This window comes from Lissotriton helveticus, chromosome 4_1 (genome assembly GCF_964261635.1).
Source record: "Lissotriton helveticus chromosome 4_1, aLisHel1.1, whole genome shotgun sequence".
Lineage (NCBI taxonomy): Eukaryota > Metazoa > Chordata > Amphibia > Caudata > Salamandridae > Lissotriton > Lissotriton helveticus.
Window position 1 is genome coordinate 185,735,401 of NC_136063.1, and position 22,223 is coordinate 185,757,623.

Here is a 22,223-nt window from a genome sequence, read left to right on the forward strand (position 1 = left end):
CTCCGTGGAGCTGACAGAACTAAGCAATGAAAAGATTGCGAACAGGAAGCGATTCTGACAAGCGGAAACAAGCTGGAAGTCATAAAAAGGATGGACAGCAAGGTAAAAAGATTTGAGCAAATGCAGTAGCTCGAAGGAAAACCTGCACATTGCAACTGAGTGCATTAAAGGGAAGACATTGACGAAAACGAACAAGACACAACTAACTCAAAGAAAAGTCACCAATAAATTAATAAAATAAGAATCTATGGGAGGAGAAGACTAAAAGATGAGTCACAACCATAAAAAGGCAATCTGAAAACAAATACGATGTAGGGATTAGTGTTGATGTGGTGGCAGTTTCGGTGTGTGCACAGCAGGTAAACTACAGTGTGATAGCTCAGTGCCATAATGCACTCACTGCAGAGATATGCATGGAAAGGGATGGTGACATATTCCAATTCCGACAGGTTCAGAGATATTTTTATGAGGTTAATATAATGAGGACTAGTGCTTTAAAGGTGAAGGTACTGTCTGGTCTGCATACCTCCACTTCTTTAATTATAAAGGAGATTGCCTGCACTTTTCAGCACAGCTGCCATACATTTAAATGGAGAGGACAAGTACTTCACAGGAGCAAGCAGGTATTCTGGACCGGTGAGCACCAACTCTTCTATATTTCCACTTAAAGCACTGGTGGAGATCATTTAATTTGGTTATAGCAGCCCTGTTTATGCACTTTCAGGTTTGCAAGATAAGGTGTATGATCTTTCGTAACAGTGAAACAGCCTCAAAGTTGTGGTAAAACAGGAGCAACTCTATTTTAAGTATGCATCGACCAGCTAGAGGCTTATCCAGCTTCTAGCAAATACTAGGGAATGGTTGGCAGCGGCGGCTCTAGGAGTGAATTTTAGGGGCGGGGGTCACATTGATCCACGCATAAAATTGGTGGGGCCAACTATGAAGGCTACCTATCTATCTATCTATCTACCTACCTACCTATCTATCTATCTATCTATCTATCTATCTATCTTCTTTGAAAAAAGCAAAGGTTAAAGTGACGTTATAAAATCTTACTTTACATTTTTAAAAAACCTGAGTAATTTACTGAACAAACCAAAGGTTAAAGTGACGTTATAATTAGGTAGAGTAATAAGATCTTACTTCACTTTAGAGAAACCATAGGAATTTACTGAAAAAACCAAAGGTTAAAGTGGCGTTATAATTAGGTAGAGTAATAAGATCATACTTTACTTTCGAGAAACCATAGAAATTTACTGAAAAAAACAAAGGTTAAAGTGGCGTTATAATTAGGTAGAGTAATGAGATCTTACTTTACTTTCGAGAAACCATAGAAATGTACTGAAAAAAACAAATGTTAAAGTGGCGTTATAATTAGGTAGAGTAATAAGATATTACTTTACTTTAGAGAAACCATAGAAATTTACTGAAAAAACCAAAGGCTAAATACATATTATAGTTAGGTGAAAATGTCAGTTAAAAATACCATTTTAAACTGAAAACAAATATTGAAATGTAACAGTTATAGTTTATTTAACTCTGTAGCCACACTACATTTACTGTAACTCACGCCTTCTCATGCACTGATTGTGCTCTTTTATATTATCTTACTTATAGCATGTAAATTAATAGGGCCTCATTCATGAAAAGTGACGCATCGCTGCGTGAAAAAAGCGGTGCGTCACTCATTGCGCCCTCCTTGCAACATGCTGGATGCGTCATATTTACAGTATGGTGCATCATGTCGCAGGGAGTTTTTCAGTATTTCTGACGTATCTATAGCTGCAAAAATGACGCATTGCTGGAATGTGTCACAAAAGTGATGCAACTCCATCAATGGGTCATTTCAAATGGGCAAGTCCCATTTCAAATGTGCCTGTGTCAGTCTTACGCCTGCAGTGAGACAGGCATAAGATATTGGCACATGTGTGTCCTTGAAGTGACGCAGTGAAATCTCATAGATTTCACTGGGTCTCTTCTACAAGGCTTACTTGTGTCAGAACACCCACCCTGCATTCATTATACCTGACGCAGGTATAATGTGGCGCAGGGGTTTACAAAATGACGCTTCTACCTAGATGCGTCACTTTTTAAATATGACGCAACATGGCGCATTTCTTACCCTGCTGGTGCGTAACGAAAAGTGACGCAATGGCTCATAAATAGGGACATTTATGAGCCCTTGCGGTACTTTTGCGCCACTGGTGTGTCACTTTTCGTGACACATTCCAGCAATGCGTCATTTTTGCGCCTATAGATACGTCAGAAATACTGAAGTATCTGTAACTCTTTGTGACATGATGCGTCATACTGTAAATATGACACATCCAGCATGTCAATAAACAAAGAAATTTCCTTTCTGTGTTGCTCAATCCAACTATATTCAAGACCTTCTCAGACAGTTTAAGTAGAAAGCTGTACATATAAAATTTCATAATACCACATAGAAATGTATTTATCTTGATTTGTTATAATGGAAACATTGTGAAAATGAAATGTACTTTTTGATACCTTGCATATAAAAAATTGTGAATTTAGGCACTAAGCTTGTTTTTTAGGACAATAAAATCAAGATAAATGCATTTCTATGTGGTATTGTGAAATTTTATATGTACAGCTTTCTACTTAAACTGTCTGAGAAGGTCTTGAATATAGTTGGATTGAGCAACACAGAAAGGAAATTTCTTTGTTTATTGCTTGAATTACCCAGTCCTTTCTGGTTTTTATGGCAAACTCTCTTTTTTTTTAAAGAAATCCAGCATGTCGCCAGGAGGGCGCAATGAAAAGTGACGCATCGCTGTTTTCACGCAGCGTTGCGTCACTTTTCATAAATGAGGCCCATAGTATTTACAACAACAGTTATTGCATCGTTTGTGAGAACATAGTGCATGGTAGAGTGGCAAGTAATAGTTAATGGAGTGTGGCTACCGGGTTGAATACACTGTGTATGGAGGTATGTGAGTTATAATAATTTGAAGGTGCTGAGTAAAATTACAAATTAAAGGTATTCATTTCAAAATTCAAATTTTTCAGTAGTTTAACTTTGTAGCAAAAAGATAAATAAAGTTATATTATTTGAAAGTGTGCATAAATTATAAATTTAATGTATAACTATAACTTACGGTTTTTTAATGTTTGTGTATTTTAAAATTGGTTTGTATAGAAAGAATAAATAAGGTTTTCCAAGCTATAAAACAGGTTTATCATTGGATTTTAAAGGTTTTTATTTTGAAGACTTTTTGGAGTATAGTGTCATAGCGTGGAGCAGAGTAAAGTGGAATGTGGTACAGTGAACTGGGGTACAGTAGAAAAGCATACTCTAGAAAGTGTAGAGTAGAGTGGCATAGAGTGGAATGTTGTACAGTGGAGTGGCCTATAATGGAGTGGCGTAGAGTAGAATAACGTGGCATGGAGTGGCATAGAGTGGAATGGCGTAGACTGGGTGGCATACAGTATAATAGGTTACAGTGGAGTGACGAAGAATGGAGTGGCATAGAGTGTAGTGTGTTTTAGTGTAATAATGTACAATGGAGTAGCATAGGGTAAAGTGGCATAGAGTGGAGTGGTGTACAGTGTAGTGGCACACAGTACTGAAGTGTAGAATGGAGCAACATACAGTGGAGTGGCATAGAGTGGAATAGTGCATAATGGGGTATCATACTATGGAGTGTCATAGGGTGTTGTGGTGTAGAGTGGAATAGCCTACAGTGGAGTAGGGCAGAGTGGAGTGGCATAGAGTGGAGTAGTATAGAGCGAAATAGCATAGAGCATAGCGGGGAGAGTGGAGTTGCAAATAGGTGTTAAAAGGTAGGGCCGAATTCGACCAAGAACCCTTCAGTATTTGCCCGGCGTTAGCCGCCTCTCATACCATTCGAGATTACCAAACAAAGAGGCAGGCGCTGGAGACTGGAAGGCAGGAAACAGGAGTTTATTCCGACGGAGCAGAACACGTCAAATCAGACAACAGAGTATCTTCTCGAGGTGCTCTAACAACATCTCTGAGGCCTGGCCTCTTATACACAGGTTTATGACTTTATTGCATACAACACGTTCTTGGCAATGCTTTGATGTACGGAAAGGCATCCCCGGAATCCCCACTTCAGGCCCGTTCCCACACATATCTACAGTAGAGGTTCCCACCCCAATCTCAGCGTGATGGCTATCGCGCAGCTGGACATTCCGCCGGGAACGGGGACGTGTGTGATCAGTCGGACCTTCGGGGTGCGAAAGCGTTGATTAATCCCCGCTCCTTTGATGGGGTGAGTTCCTACTGTAGGGGGCAATAAACTACATCTATTGGGCTAGGTGATGGCCTGGGATCAGGCCGGACAATCGGGCAGGGAGGAAGAGGTTATCAAAAGGAGTGAAATGAAAGGAGTGTGGGGGTTCATCACGGGATGTGGCTCTGAGGAAGGGTCGCGCTGGATGTGCATTTATGGCCCAGGCAGGAGAGATCGGGGGCCGGCAGGGCGCGAGGGATGCTTGCGAGGCCAGGGAGTGAGGGGGAGAGACGTGCAGGCTATTGGCAGTGGGCAGAGAGGCCAAGGCACACACAAATGGCTGCCACTTATGCGCATGATGGGGCCTAAAAAGGGACAAGATGGTGTGGTCACTGGTTCACGATCTTCATTTTACTTTCAATAGTGGCTGAGGTGAACACAAATGAACGCCGCTTATATATACCTAATTTTAGTCATTTTCCACATAGGGTAGAGGGGAGCAGCTTAGAGGGGACTAGCACAGAGTGCAGAGGCTTAGACTTAAGTGGCATAGAGTGGAGTGAAGTAGAGTAGAGCGGCGTAGAGTGCAGTGGCATACCGTATATTAGAGTGGTGTGCAGAGGAGTAGCATTAGTAGAGTGGCAGAGTGGAATAGCATAGAGTATAGTGCCGTACAGTGATGTGGCGCAGAGCGGAATGTTGTACAGTGGAGTGGCCTATAGTGGAGTAGTATACAGTAGAATAGCTTACAGTGGAGTGACAAAGAGTGGAATGGCATAGAGTGTAGTGTGGTAGAACGTAATATCGTACACTGCGGTAGAGTAGAGTTTCAGATTTCGCGTTGCAGGGTGTGGCCACTCTTTGCTCTCGGACCACAGTCCTGTTTGTCCTGTTACCTAACTAATCTACCATAGGTACTTTAGTCGGGGGTACCCGTATTCCGTTCTTCTTTCGGGACAAACCCTATTATATCTTTTGTGCTGTGGTTCTTCTTTAAGTCAAGTTCAAAAAACTCCATATGGAAAAAGGGGGTAATGGGGGCGTGCTTTGGGAGGCCGAGGGAAAAGAGGGTGGAGTGGGATCAGGGCTGAAACGGACCAAGGAGGGCAGAAATTTCAAGCAAGTGGGCCCATCACTCGGGCACAATGGGCTGGGACTTTCGGCACAAGCTCATCAACAAGCAGGGGCTTCTGGACAGCCCTTCTTTCCTTCACTTTCCACGTTGAGAATGGTGCCTTGTCCCGCAACTCTTTGCTCTGTGGCTCCACCTTGGTCGATGTTATAGGTATTCCCCAATCTGCAGCCGGGCTGTACGTCACGTCCGGCCCCTCTCCTCCGACGACCGCACGTTATCTTTAAATGAGTACAAAAAAAACAAGTCTTAGAGAACTGGCAGGGGAAGATGATTACACACTTTAATTTCTCTCCCAACCCCAAGTAGTTGGGGAAACGTTTATTGGTCACGATAGGGTGGATGCTTAGCGATCCTTACATCGGTGTATGCTGTTAACTCATGCATCATTGCTGTGGTGCAGGTCTGAAAGTATCTTTCTAGTTTCAAACATCATGTCTGTCTGGTGTTTAATTCTGTTATATTCGCGAGCGTGGCAAGAAGTCGGAGATCCAACAATTACATGGTTCATTGAATTCAAACCGGCTCCTCCAGTAGAAACTTGTGTTTTTTTTTTTTATAACAAATCCTGTTGAGCTATATTTTTCTTCAAGGTCTGCTAATTCATAAAAGTGTGAAGTGCTTATTATCATGGGCTTACAGCTACTTTTTCCAGGGAAGGACATACGTTAAGCATTTTTTTTCTCTTTCTTTTCTGACAGCAACGGCTAATTTTTATCAGTTTTAGACGATTTATCTTTTAAAAGCAAGGTCATTAGCTACAGTCTTTAAGATTTTCTGGGACGGCTGGTTGCAGAACTGGGACCTATTCTGGAAAAACGGGGACGTTTCGGACATTCTACTTTTGTGCAATGGGCGGTGGTAATCCGAATGATGAGGGTGGTGTTACTAAAGCACTAAAACAAAAAGCCACTGACACATAGTTCCCTTTTAAGGGTCAGATTAGGGGACATTAGTCGTCTTACCTGTCCTTTCTCTCTCAGCCAATTAAGTTCTATCATTTTACAGAAAGGAGAGGTAGTAATATGGCAAAATGTGATTGTTTTGTTTCTGTCAATTTGTTCAAACACTGTCGTGTCTAAAGCCAATTATACCTGTACCAGCGAGGTACAGTGTCGTCATTTATTCAAAAGGGAGCAAGGGAGCCCTCAGAGGGAGAGAGCGTCGTGTGCACCAAATAGGCTATTAGTACACGTACAACATAAAGGGAGAGAGAGAGAGAGAGAGAGAGAGAGACGTGTATAATAATAGGCTATTCAGTGCACACACACATAGAACAGTACGGGTCGGTTTCACGTATAAAACACAAGCTGAGGGAAAACATAAATTCATAGTTTACGTACACACAAATACCAGATAGGGTGCGACAGTACATACATCAAGTACGGAAACCTAAGACAAAACACAGAGCTATTTGGGACAAAAGGACTTGTCATGCGTGTTGCGTATTCTCAGTATTCCCTTTAATTCATTTTTGGGGGTCGAGCTCTTTGTTCTCCTTCCTTCCTAATAGTAGACAATTTTTGTTGGTGACCAAGCTTCAAAAATACTTACTCCTTTTTAATTGGTCGGACACTAGTCCAGTCGTGCTTATACTCACGGTGGGGTCTTCCAACCTCTAGCAAATGGTGATTGAAGCTGAGGTAAAGGAGGGGTGTCGGTCGGACGTGCGAAGGTACAATTCTGACTTCTCTATGAGGGTGGAAGAAGAAGGGGTGAAATCTAAAAAAAAAAATAACAATATCCCTAATATCTGGGCTGAGGGGGATTTTTGGATGAACCCCAACCCGGGGTACTCTTAACTTTTTTTTTATCTAGTCAGCACATAAATTGACTCACTGGTGCACATTATTTTGGGTGCATATTTGGGATATCGGTTGGGGCCGTGTTCGTCGTACTGAAATAAGCCTTCAAGTTTCTGGTGTAAGCCACTCTCCCATTCGCCAGCTCCAGAGAGAGTCGTTCCTAAGTAAAGAAAGTGCTATATTTTGATTCGTCTTCAACATGCAGGTACCAAGTTCGGGCTTCATTTTCCTATCCCATTAACCATTCGATCAACGCCTCAATCATACAAAAAGCATTCTTTTATTGACCCAGACGTGCGCCACACATACGCATTCTTACCGTACAAATCAGGGCCCATGCGCACATTCATACCATACAAACTTTTTTTTTCTCACGCTCTCAGAGATAGCTCCTACGTATAATGTGACGTCTCACAGAGCTAGCCTATTTTCGTCACGTGGAACACGGTGCGGTTTTTAGGTCTCCTCCATACTTCAACTGAAATTTCGATGTAACCTGCAAAAAGAAAAAGAGAGGGGGGGGTGGACAGCGTTCAAAGCACATCAGCGCGCATAAAACACGAAAATGTTGTTACCTACCACGTACTTGAACAAGCGAGCCATTTAAAAAAACTAAACGTGACAAACGGTTGCATGATCAGTGAAGGTTGATTTTATAATTGAAAGTATAACAGGATCAGTTACAATAAAGTCGTCCACACGCACACCATGGGCGAGTATCATGAGTAACATTATTTCGGAGCTTTAATAATACAATAATCAATAGTAAAAAACCCACATCAATAGGGTTGTTCGTATGCCCAGTCAGTATCCTTCCCCGCCCGCCATGAGCACAAAGATCGCATACATCCCTCATAACATCAAGGCTAAGTAACTAGAATCGTCATAAGGAGTTGCGAGTCCCGCCCATACTGGCGCTATTTTGGTCGAGGCCAGGCGGGTCCAGATTATAGTTCGAATGCCTCCAATAGCTAGCAACCGGACCAGAATCCCTTTCGGCACTTCCAAAAAGTTCCGTTAACGCCAGCAGAAGGGACAGGCGGCATGAACCGCGACTTAAAGGCGAGGAAGGCAAAATCTTCCCTACCGGGTCACGCTGAGGTCCCACCGGAGCCGATCGAGTTGGCAGTCTATAGTGTCCTTTAGTAATTCGGACAAGCTGGTGTCAGTATGAGAGCACCGCCATCTTGCGACAACGTTGTGGCCACTTCGGAGAGCAGGGCAGCAGGCGTATCCCTCCATAGATGCACTGAATCAGTCTTTCCTACGGCACCAGATGTGGGTAAGGCGGCGGCTGCCCGGGGCAGCGGCGTATCCATGGGGGATAGTCGAGCAACAGTGGCGGTTGCCCCCACCGGAAGCCCGCGGGAGTCGAGGGCCAATGACTCTCGTAGAATTTTTAAAACTGAGAGGACGTCTTCAAGAGTGGGGCTCATGCCCGAGCAGGCAAGCATCCGAGTTCCATGGTAGCCCAGAGCCATCCTAGTGGACCAGGCCCAAATCAGGGGAGCCGGCCGCCATCTTGAGAGCCCCCCCCCAGCAGCCGCCCTTCACAACGGCCACCGGAGCAGGTCCTCCCGGTCAGCCAGCCGTGGGGGGGCCCGCGGGTGGAACGCTAATGGCAGCCTTGGTGCAGGAGAGGAACCTCCACCCGGGGGGGTGGAGGGGTGGCCGTCCATGCTGCGTCTCCGCGGGCGCCCCACGCCAGGCAACAAGGGGGGGGGCCATCAGCAAGGCATCCCCCCGCCCACAACTTGCTGGACATCACCTCTGGATGATCTGGGGACGTGCCTCGGCGCGTGGGGTAGCCTCCGGCCTATTCGCACAACGGTCCTCCACCCCAGGCCGCCACCGATGCTACCTTGCCGGCTGATGGCTTTTGTAGACTTTCCACAGCCCAAAACCAACCAAAATGCAGCCCAAAGCAGCCCAACGTTGCTACTTTGAGGAAGGAGGGACAGGAACAGCGTTGAATGCATTGGGATTGTTGTTGCAGCCGTTTGCCATGTAAATAGTTGTTTAATAAAAAGTTTTAACATGTTACTTTGCTGGAGTGTTGTATATATTTATAATATTTGCATAGGGTTTGTCGTTATTTGGGCGGGGTGGGCGGCGGAGCCGGGCTGTCTTGCGGCCATCATGGCATCGAGCTCTGCTCTTCTCACTAGTTTCATATTTCTCATGAGGGGTTGTTCCTAATGTTTCTATTTTAGCGGGGTCAAAAAGATCCCATCAGTGGCCTACTGATTTTGTTCCATTCCTTTTCTTTTTCCTAACGATTTTTATGTTATAGTTTGCTAGCACGATACAGCGGCTAATCCGCATTTTTATAGACATGTCCTTTTTATTAGGGGTGTCCTCTGGTGGAGCCAGATGGTTCACCTCTAATAAGCGGTCCGGGCTGAACCAACTACCAACAAACGGGGCGAAGATAGGCATGACGGGTTACAAAGGGGACAAAAGTCTGCACTACCTATCCTTCACTATCCGCAAAGACTAAACAGAGTATTGCGACCCTGTGCTTATTTGTGAATATAGAATTACCCAAAGAGAACCAATTCCGAACTATCAGTGTTCGGATAAACAATCAATCAAATGAGGGATAAAAATAGGCACGACGGATTACAATGGGGGCAAAAGCCTGCGTTACCCATCCTTCACTATCTGCAAAGACTAAACAGAGTATTGCGACTCTGTGATTGTTTGCAAATAGAGAATGATCCAAAGAGAACCAATTCCAAAACAGTAAATGCTTGGATAACAATCAATCAAATGGAGAGGGAAGCAGGCACGACGGATTACAATGGGGGCAAAAGCCTGCGTTACCTACCCTTTACTATCTGCAAAGACTAAACAGAGTATTGCGACTCTGTGCTTGTTTGCAAATAGAGAATCTCTCAGAAACAATCAAATGAGTAATACTAGTATTTTTAAACAATCAAACAATCAATTCGCAATTCGCTGCGATGCGCGACCTTACCCGGACCGTATGGACAGTTTCTCGTCTTCCGCTTCCAGCGCCTGATCGTCCTCTATTCTCTATAATTGCTGTGGCACTCCTGATGGTTCCCAGTCAGGACCGTAGATCACTCGAGAGAGGTCTGCTCGGAACCAGTGAAGTTCGGATGATCGGCTGCCAGACGAGGGTCTATCGGGCAGGTGCACTTCCCGATCGTTGCAGTCGTTCACTCTGTCGTTGGGACCTCTCCCACTGGATCCACGTGTCGCTGATGGGCCAGACGTTTGGGACGCCAATTGTTAAAAGGTAGGGCCGAATTCGACCAAGAACCCTTCAGTATTTGCCCGGCATTAGCCGCCTCTCATACCATTCGAGATTACCAAACAAAGAGGCAGGCGCTGGAGACTGGAAGGCAGGAAACAGGAGTTTATTCCGACGGAGCAGAACACGTCAAATCAGACAACAAAGTATCTTCTCGAGGTGCTCTAACAACATCTCTGAGGCCTGGCCTCTTATACACAGGTTTATGACTTTATTGCATACAACACGTTCTTGGCAATGCTTTGATGTACGGAAAGGCATCCCCGGAATCCCCACTTCAGGCCCGTTCCCACACATATCTACAGTAGAGGTTCCCACCCCAATCTCAGCGTGAAGGCTATCGCGCAGCTGGACATTCCGCCAGGAACGGGGACGTGTGTGATCAGTCGGACCTTCGGGGTGCGAAAGCTTTGATTAATCCTCGCTCCTTTGATGGGGTGAGTTCCTACTGTAGGGGGCAATAAACTACATCTGTTGGGCTAGGTGATGGGCTGGGATCAGGCCGGACAATCGGGCAGGGAGGAAGAGGTTATCAAAAGGAGTGAGATGAAAGGAGTGTGGGGGTTCAGCACGGGATGTGGCTCTGAGGAAGGGTCGCGCTGGAGGTGCATTTATGGCCCAGGCAGGAGAGATCGGGGCCGGCAGGGCGCGGGAGATGCTTGCGAGGCCAGGGAGTGAGGGGGAGAGACGTGCAGGCTATTGGCAGTGGGCAGAGAGGCCAAGGCACACAAAAATGGCTGCCACTTATGCGCATGATGGGGCCTAAAAAGGGACAAGATGGTGTGGTCACTGGTTCACGATCTTCATTTTACTTTTAATAGTGGCTGAGGTGAACACAAATGAACGCCGCTTATATATACCTCATTTTAGTCATTTTCCACATAGGGTAGAGGGGAGCAGCTTAGAGGGGACTAGCACAGAGTGCAGAGGCTTAGACTTAAGTGGCATAGAGTGGAGTGAAGTAGAGTAGAGCGGCGTAGAGTGCAGTGGCATACCGTATATTAGAGTGGTGTGCAGAGGAGTAGCATATAGTAGAGTGGCAGAGTGGAATAGCATAGAGTATAGTGCCGTACAGTGATGTGGCGCAGAGCGGAATGTTGTACAGTGGAGTGGCCAATAGTGGAGTAGTATACAGTAGAATAGCTTACAGTGGAGTGACAAAGAGTGGAATGGCATAGAGTGTAGTGTGGTAGAACGTAATATCGTACACCGCGGTAGAGTAGAGTGAAGTGGTGAAGAGTGGATTGGCGTACTGTTACAGTGCAGTGGCGTAAAGTGGAGTGGGTTACAGTGGAGCGGCATATGGTGGAATGGCATAGAGTGGGGTACACTGGAGTTGCATACAGTGGAATGGTGTAGGCTGGAATGGGGTGGAGTGAGTGGTGTACAGTGGAATAGCATAGAGTGGAATAGCATAGAGTGAAGTGGTGTAAGGTGGAAGAGCATAGAGTGGAGTGGCATACAATGGAGTGTCATAGAGTAGAGTGGCATGAAGTGGAGTGGTCTGGAGTGGACTGGCATACAATGGAGAGAGGTACAGTGTAGTAGCGTACAGTGGAATAGTGTCGAGTGGAGTGGCATAGAGTAGAGTGCTGGACGCTCTTGTGGAATACAGTAGACTGGAATTGGGCGGAGGGGAGTGGCATTGAGTGTAATTGCATAGATGGGAATAGTGTAGAGTGGATTGGTGCACAGCTAAGTAGCGTGTGGTGGAATAGCGTAGACTGGAGTGGTGTAGAGTGGAGTGGCATACAGTATTGTGGTGTAGAGTGGAGTATTGTAGAGAACAATCTAGTGGAGTGAAGTTTTGTTTAGTGCAGCGGGGTAGAGTGTAGTGGGATAGACTGGTGTGGCGTACAGTGTAACAACGTATTGTGGTTTGGCATAGAGGGAAGTGTTATAGGGTGGGGTACATTGGAATAGTGTACAGTGTAGGGCCGTAGACAGGAGTGGCATAATGTACAGTGGAGTGGTGTAGACTTTAAAAACATTGAGTGTTACTGGAATACAGTGTAGTGAAGTAGAGTGGAATGGCACACAGTGGAATATATAAAGCAATGTGGAGTAGAATGGAGTGTTTTCAGTGGAGCTAGGTAGAGTGTAGTAGGGTAGAGTTGAGTGGCATAGAATGAAGTGACAGGGTGGTGTGGAGCAGAATGGAGTGGGATAGAGTGGATTGGCATAGAGTGGAGTGGCGTACAGTGAAGCAGTGTGTACAGTGGAATAGTGTATATTAGAGTGGTGTGCAGTGGAGTAGATTGGAGTGACATAGAGTGGAATAGCATTGAGTGAAATGTCGTACAGGGGGGTTGCAAACAGTGGAATAGTGTAGACTGTATTGGTGTACAGTGTAGGGAATAGACTGGATATACATACGGTTGAGCAGCATACAGTGGAGTGGTGTACAATGAAGTAGTGTACAGCGGAATGTATTAGAGTGGAGTGACAACAGTGGAATAGCATAGAGTAGAGTGGCTTACAGTGATGTGGCATAGAGTGGAGTGTTTTAGAGTGGACTGGCATAGAGGGGAGTGAGGTGCAATGTAGTGGCATACATTGGAATAGCGTAGAGTGGAGTAGTGTATACTGGAGTGGCATACAGTGAAATAGTGTACACTGGAGTGGTGTAGAGTGGAGTAGCGTAAAATGGAAAGGCGTGGAGTGTAAGAGCATAGAGTATAGTGGCATAGATTGGAGCAGCGCACAATGGAGTGATGTACAGTGTAACAGCGGACAGTGGATTGTCATGGCAGTGACAAATAGTGGAGTTGCATACAGTGCAGTGGCGTAGACTGGAGTGACAGAGTGGTGTGGAGTAAAGTGGAGTGGGATAGAGTGGAATGGCATAGAATGGAGCGGCATACAGTGGAGCGGTGTGTTCAGTGGAATAGTGTATATTAGAGTGGCGTGCAGTGGTGTCGATTCGAGTGGCATTGAGTGGTATAGCATAGAGTGGAGTGTCGTACAGTGGAGTTGCATACAGTGGAATAGTGTAGACTGTATTGGCATACAGTGCAGGGTACAGGCTGAAGTGTTGGATGGTTGAGCTGCATACACTGGAATAGCATACAGTGGAGCAGTGTACAGTGTAGTGGTGTACAGTGGAGTGTGTTAGAGTGGAGTGACATACAGTGGAATAGCATAGAGTAGAGTGGTTTAAAGTGAAGTGTTATAAAGTGGAGTGGTGTATAGTGGAATGTTTTAGAGTAGACTGGCGTAGAGTGCAGTGAGGTACAATGTAGTGGCATACATTGGAATAGCATAGAGTGGAGTAGTGTATAATGGAGTGGCATACAGTGGAATAGTGTACACTGGAGTGGGGTAGAGTGGAGTGGCATATAATGGAGAGGTGTGGAATGTAACAGTGTAAAGTGGAGTGGGGTACAGTGGAGTAGCGCAGAGTAGAGTGGCATTGAGTGGAGTGAGGTACAGTATAGTGGCATACAGTGAAATAGCATAGACTGGAATGGGGTAAAGTGGAGTGGCATACAGTGTAGTGACATAGGGCTCGATGTAGGTGGCCCAAATACCGGTCGGTAATCACAAAAATCGGTAGATTTCTGTGTTACCGACCGGTATATAGCAATCCCCAATTTAGGAAAGGAAGTAAATACCGATTCCTTATTACCGATTTCTAATTTACCGGTTCGGTATTTACCGATTCAGTAATACAAATTCGGTAATACCAATCGGTATTAAGGATTCGGTATTGTTTTTTCCGAATTTTACCGAATCGGTAAAAAATACCGATTTTTAACCTACATCGGAAATTCTGAATTCTTAATACCGCATCGGTAAAATTTTGTAGTAAGAATTTTGTATTTCACTTTTACCTACACATGGCCCATAGAGTTGAGTGTTGTAGAATGGAATAGCATAGAGTAGAATGTTGGAGAGTGGAAGGGGTGCAGTTTAGTGGGGTAGACTGTAGTGGCATGCCTCGCATACTGTGTAGTGGCGCAGAGTGGAGTTTTGTAGAGTGGAATAACGTTCAGTGTTACTGGCCTACAGAGTGGTGCAGCATATAGTGGAATAGCGTAGAGTGGCAAAGAGTGGAGTGTTGTACAGTGGAATGGAGTAGAGTGTAGTACGATAGACTGGGTTGGCGTAGAGTGCAATGGCATAGAGCGCAGTGCCGTAACATTGAGTGATGCACAGTGTAGTATAGCTTACAGTAGATTGTTGTAGAATGGAGTGGTGTATAGTGCAGTGGCATACAGTGGAGTGGCGTACAGAGGAATAGTGTACAGTGCAGTGGTGTACACTGAAGTGGTGTACAGCGTAGGGTCAAAGAGTGGAGTTGCGTACAGTGCAATAGTGTACAGGGGAGTAACATAGAGTGGAAGGGGTTACAGTACATTGGCGTACAGTGGAGTGTGGTTATTGAAACAGATATAGCGTGAAAGTGTGTTAATGGATGTATTTGAAATGTGGCAGGAAAAAGGATAATTTTGTGAAAATGTACATTGTTGGTAGTATGAATGAATAGTGTAAGTAGTGTTGAATTTATAATTTTTTTAATTACTTAGTTATATATTGTATTGCGGTATACCATAGTAAGTTAAAGGTATACCACAGTACATGCGCATGATAAGGCATTATGTGATTGGCTAATGGATGTGTTTACCAAACATAATAATAATAATAATAATCCACATTTTGTATAGCGCACAATCACCCGTTAGGGTCTCTAGGCGCTGGGGGCCGTCGGGAAGATTAAGCAAGCTATTGCCCAGAGTCGCATGGTGCTGGGCTAACCTGCCGCCGGACCCGGGGATCGAACCCTGATCCCCAGATTCCAGCGTCAGTCGCCCTGGCCGCGGCGCCACACCTCTCCCACATAAAAAGTCAGTCATGTCTTGACATTGTCACTGAACTATAACATGACTTTAACCTTTGGTTTTTTCATTACATTTCTACGGTTTCTTTAAAGTAAAGTAAGATCTTATCTCATTACCGTACATACCTATAAAGTAACTATAACCTTTGTTTTTTTTCAGTGAATTCCTAGGGCATTAATGAAAATCATGATATTACTACCATACCGAACTATAATGTCACTGGTCTTTGGCGAACAGGCCCTATTCCCAACCCCACCAAGGGTGGCCAGCCCCCGTCCTTAACCGACCAGCCAATGGAAGTGCTCATCACAAAATAAAGGGGTGCAATTTTAAACAAGACAGGTCCACTGGCTTCGACAAGACGGTACCACATCAATATTTAAAATGCCTACTTACTGGCTTTGTCAAGGGGTGATCACATCAATATACAAGACAAGGCAACTGGCAAGAGGAATTTTCTTACTTCTTCTCTGTAGGGTTTATGTAAGCATTGTAGTTTTCGCTAATAGTTCTTTTCTCCTCTTTGGGGTAGGGGGGACGTCCTCCCTTGTCAGCTTTCTTTCGCCATATGCCGAAATAAAGCTAACAAGAGAGGACGTCGTGCCGAATTTACCAATTCACTATTTGGAACAATCTGTCAAAAAATTCCAAGACAGTGGACCTTGATTAAATTATAAAAGATCAAGAGAAAGGAATAAAGGGGAACCAAGAAACCTTATGAATTATTAAAAACACAACTAAGATCTAAATTCAGGAACCTTGGACCTTCTTAACCTAAAGACGTCCCCCTCCCCCAAAGAGGAGAAAAGAACTATTAGCGAAAACTACAATGCTTACATAAACCCTACAGAGAAGAAGTAAGAAAATTCCTCTTGTAAGATGTACATGTTATGAACAAAGTCCTGAAGAAGGTGCAATATTGTGCATGTCACCGAAACGCCGCGTCGACAATTTGTTTGTTCTTCATTCATTATAAAGTGACCAAAAAGGAAAAGATTTGTTGTAATAAATTGTGTTTTTTAATAATTTTAATGGAAATGTTTTTTAAATTGTGATTCCCGATCTGGAAATGATGTATATTATGACCACAGTAGAATACTGATATTTTAATAATTTGTTCAATAAATCATTGATAATTTTAAGCTCATATGTGAATAGCTGCTCTTGTTGAAGAACTGTTCTATAGAAGTCTGTACATTTGGTAACTCTTGCATAGACTATATTCAGGTTATAAGGGGAGGGTACACAAATATTTAGTGACCCACTGGGATCATCACCTTTGATAAAGTGTGGAAAAGGGAAACCTGTTGTTTTTTGATATTGTAACCCGTCCCTTTTCCGGAAAAAGGGTAACTCCCTTTTGATTTTGGTATTTATAAAGGGGCCACCACATCGATATGAAGGCAAGCCTATTGGCTTTGTCAAGGGGTCACAAACTTAATAAAACAGCAATCATGTTATGAATAACCATTAAAACCAATAGAATGCAAACTGAGTTTTGTACAGCTCAAACTAGAACCGAAGGTGTCAGAGCGCTTTACATGAGCACCAGTTGTGTTACAGACCGACACATTCATTTTTGTTATGCACAGGGAGATTAAGGGATTTGACCAGGATCACAGGTTGTTGAGTGTCCCTGCCGAGACTCAAACCTGGTTCCCCAGCATTGAGGTCGACCGCCGTAGCTGTTAGGCTACATCCTCTATATTCAAAGGCATTTGCCATTGTAATACTTGTTAGTAACCATGTGAATTACAAACACCATTAAATTTGTTCCCGGGTCTTTCTTTTATACTCCTCAGCCCACATAATACAGAAACATCCGAATAACCTGAGATTTAATGCGAGTCAAAATGTCGAAATTCCAGAGTTCCACTGACCCCTTTTCGAACAGTTCCCAGTCTTCAACAGTTTAGAAGATCCCGGTTCTGATCAATCACAATGATGGTGCCCAAGAGAGTAGGAGGATTGCGAGGAGGAAGTCTTTGAGGTTATCCCTGTAATTTAATCCATTTTTGAGCAAGGCATCTTAAAGGAGTTCTTAATTTGTCCCTACAACTCCCCCAATTATAGACCTGCAAAAGCCAAACACAAAATGGAAGATTGTGCAGGACCTGCAAAGGTTTTATAATATTGCTGTCCCTTGTTGTCCTGTGGTACTGTATTGTGCAGTGATATTTTTCTAAATACCCTGTGATGTCCTTGACAATCAAGAAGATCTCCTTATAGCTGTTGGAGCTTCCTTTGATACAGTCCATCAGTGCTCTTTTATTTGTGTCTTTAATTTGCTGGTGATAGCGTCTGAGTGTAGCCTTGTAGGAAGTTCTGTCGGTAGTGTTTTGACTGGTTCTCCATTTCCTTTCTAGCTAATCAAAGTGTTGTTTGGTGTCTCAGAGGTCTTCTGTGTACCAGCTGACCTGCTTGTTTGAGCTACTATGTTAATTGGGTTTGATAAGTGCGTAGGAGTCTGAGCTGTTCTTGACCCAGTTCTTGAAGTTGTTGATGTCCTTGTAAAGGTTGTCTGTGGGGCTAAGTTGATCTGTGCTGAGGGCGCTGAGCCAGGTGCTTCTTTGATTTTACCTAGCTGCGACTTGTAATGCTGAGCCTGGAAGGAGTGTTGATTTGAGGTGTGTTGATTTGGAAGTCAGATGATGAAGTAGTCGGTCCATGTGAGAGGTGTGGTGGAGTTGTATTTGATGCTGTAGTGTGTGGTGAAGATGCGGTCCAGTGTGCATCCTGTGGTGTATGTTGGTCCTGAGACGAGCTAGGAGTTTCTGATGTTGCTCAAGATTTTAAAGAGTGCTTATTAGCAGAAGGTTGTTTCAGTCTTCCAGGTGAAGTTGAAGTAACCAAGGAGAATATATGCTCTGCAGTCAATAGTGAGCGGAGTGACTAAGTCAATGATGAGGATGGTAAAAGTCACTTGCGGTCCAGGTGGACGGTAGGTGAAGGTTCCGTTCAGGGTGAAGTTTTCAGAGATATGCAGATTAAAGTGCAGGCATTCCATGAATGGAATGGTTTTCTCTTTGGATGTTGTGCATTTGATGGTATCTGTGATGAAGAGGCTTTTGGATCCATCACTGCTCATCAGATCCCATATTTTGGATGTGTGTTTGCTGAGTGATCGTGTGTTGAGAAGCATGCATTGGAGGGGGTGTCGACATGCAGGTTTTTAGGTCTCGCGCCTGCGATGCATATGGCGAAGCCATATGCCATCGCGCAGGCGCGATACTATTGTTGCTGGGTCTGCTTCCCAGGAGATAGGAGATGTCACGCGCACGCTCTGGAAGGCGATCGGCGCCGGCCGCGCGCGCGTTTCCCAATCTCCTGTCTCTCTGGGAAGCAGACCAGCAAGCCCCGCCAAGGTACCACGAGCACGTCCCACGTGGGCGCCTACCACGAGGACGACCGCAGCAGCAGGGCAGCCTCGCCGCTCACGGCATCTCGCTCAGCGATCGCTCGCAATCACTTTCACCGCTCCTACTCACTGTGACCCGCAAAGGCGACAACAGGGAATAGACGCCGGACTCTGTGCGCGCTGCTAACACCGTAAAGTAAATATTCATCCCTACTACGCAGTAACTGCTGCTCCTGGCAGTTCGCTTTTCATTTAATTTGATAATGTGTTCAGCAAATGAAGTGGTGCGGGCTGCAGTGTTTTACCAGGACAAATGCATATTTTCAATCATTGTTTAACGGGGGCGGCTCAAGGCAGAGCTTCAACCCCCCACTAGCGCCGTGTGCGATAGGAAGAGTAGGCGCTATCAATCGTTATTGTCTGTCTCGCGCGCTGTAATTGCATTTGATAGTCCACTGATTCTGATGTCTGCGCTAATGTTGGGAACAGCGGATAGACAGATGCTCGGGACCAATCATATGCATCCAGTGGGCACTTTGATAAGTTGGCAGCGAGGTTCCGGGTTTGATGATAAATTGTCTCACTGGTCTCTCAGCCTCTCCTGCTCGCTCCTCAGTGATTGCTCTTCCCTTCCGCCATTGAGGGGTCAGGAGTCTCTGCTAAATTTAAAACTGCCATTATTTAAGATGTAGGCGATGCAAAGGCTAGCCCGTCAGTTGATTACACATCTGAACGTTACTTGTTTTTGGTTTAGCTGGTATGTCTTGTTTTTAACAGGGCTGGATGGATACTTTTTTTTATATTCATGGTTCTGAGGGGAGACATAAATTGCCATTCCAAACAAAGACGAGTTTTTTTTTCTATTAAAAACCTGAACTGGCCCCAACAATTATTAAGATCTGTATCTTTCGCTCCCTGCGTGGATAACGAGCTCTCTCTCTGCTGGACACAGACGCTGTGTCTCGAGGCTCGGTTAATGAAGCGCGCCTTAGGTCGGGAAATTAGCAGGACTCTGACTCCGGAGCCAACCTTTGGTGACCCGGCTGTACATCAAGTGCCTCTGCCATGTCTTCCCTCGTTATCACCCGTAACCATGTCAACCCCTCTTTGTTTTCATTTCCTGTAGCCTCTTAGCGAGACTGTCGGGTGCTCTCTGGCCAGGGACAAGAAAGAAGGGGGGGAGGAAGTCACGTGCATTCTGCCTTTTATGTGCTTGCGTTTGTTTGCTTAAATCAATGGAAACTTCCTATAAAATACTTAAAAAAAAAAAAGCTAAACTCAATTATTTGTTTTGGAAAATGTGCATCACTCCCCTCGCCCAAGGCATGCCTTTTATTGTCCAAACACAGTGGCTAGCGTTTACAGTAATTTGAAGTGTTGGAGCCTGACTGACAGCAAAAAGCAGATTTAAAGTTTTACCCTGTGAAGTTTACCGACTCTTTAGGTTTCATAGCTACTTAAACATGTTCATTAATGTGGCGGTGGCATAACGGTCAGAGCTGCTGACTTTGGAGCTGGGGAACCAGGTTAGAGTCTCGGGTCGGCTCAACATCACTTAATCTTTCCTGGCCTACCAAAAAATGAATGTGTCCTTGTGTAATGTAACTGGTGCTCAAGTAAAGCGCTCCAATACATTAGGGCGAGTTCATGCTGTAAAATACTGCAAAAAATAAAGTGTGTAAATAAGGGGAACCATACAGTGGGACTTTGGGCCCTCAAGCCATGCAAGAATAATGCCTCATCTACCCATTGCTGTGTGGTAAAAGACAGCCATCACCCTGATGAAGAGAGTATCTTACAGTCCAAAGCTTTGGTGCCACTGTACCTGCTGCACTATTGATAGCTGCACCCTAGGCTTTTAAATGCAACACTGTAAACCCAACCACTTCTACAGCGCCAGGGTATCGGAAAGTGATTTGGGACCAGTGCAAAGGGTGAATGCGTGATACAAATACACTTAAAACACACTATATGTAGCACTTAGTTTGGATGTTTATAAATATTCTCAAGTTTATACAGATTGGGACTGAAGGCACTGATTTATAAGGTGATTTGTCCTGGATCAAACATTTTTGGGTAAAGTGGGGAAGCTGAGATTAATATAACCTGATGTCTCCTGCCTCTGAAGTTAACCACTGCGACACAAGAAAATGGGAGTTATTTAGAGTTTGGTGGACAAGATAAAAGTTATGTGTACCCTGTCAACCAAATTCGTGGTTCGCCAGCTCAATTTACAGACCCCCCTGGATATTGCTATTTTTACAAAAGTCACAACGAAAATTAAAACAGTGACTTAAAAAAATAAAAATCGGCTGATCTTCCGTTTATTTGCTCCTCGCTGTCGCCCAAAAAAAGGTGAGCAACAGGCCAGCTGTCATCAGAGGTGTAAAGTACCTCTGTCGCGCCTGTTAATAACTTGCAAACGCCTGTATAGATCTCCCCAGACCCCGCCCTCTGCACTGCTCTTTGTCTCCATCAACCAGTGTTGCCATCAGTTTAAATGAAGATGAAAGTGGCAGCTCACTGTAAAGAGACATGTGTCATTTCGAAGTAGGTGAGATCCATTAAGTAAAGGAGATTACCACTGCTCCCACTAACTCATGAGTTTGTCACTTTCATAATAACTGGCTTCAATTGGTCCAATCCAAAGATGCTGAAAAACCTGGCAACCGGGAAAGGACTGAGAGACATTGGACGCAGTGTCTATCCTTACAGGCATTCTATTGGGTCACGGAGTCAATGGGATGTTGCGGAGAAGTGTGGCTTAATGATTTTAGCGGCAGACCCTGATGCAGAGGTCTAGCCCGGGACCAGGGTTCAATTCCCCACCTCGGCAGATGTTGGGCTCAAAATTCCACGGACCTGATAATTCTCGCCTGGGTGCCTATTCCAATCATGGAGTCCAACTCTGGGCAATAGCTTATTTATTTATTTTGAAAGTTTTATATAGCGCGAACAAGACCCTTGCGGGTATCAGAGCGCTTTACAAGGTAAGTGTCTTAGATACATAGGTACAAGGTAAATAACATAAAGTTCAAAGATAGTCAATGATAGCGTAAACACCCTATCGTAGATACATAGGTATATGGTGCAAAACAAAACGTTCCATGAAGAACTTTTCTCTAGGCTCCAGATATTGCAAAATACTGCTGCAAGAATGGCTCTGAATAAGCCCAGACGTACCCAGTCCCGTCCCCTGCTGCAGTCCCTGCACTGGCTGCCCGTTAGGAAGAGAGCAATCTTAAAACTTCTTATCTTGGTGTTTACATTTTGCATTACAAATGCTATAGGTGTCCCATTTGGGAAAGTTATAACTATTGGCATTGTAAATGACAAAGCTATTAATTTCGTTATTTTCAAAACCAACACATAAATAAAAAATGTGTCATTTACAATACCAATAGCTCAAACTTTCCTAATGCGAGACCTATTGCATTGCAAATGCTTGTTTATGATGTGTGCGGTAGGGTGGGAATGTAGACATTGTTGGTGCTTGTGTGGTGTGTGTCTTGGGAGGGGGTGTTGAGGGCGTTGTTCATATTTGCATTGGCTGCTAGAGAACTGGCAGTGGGTGCAGGTGAAAGCTC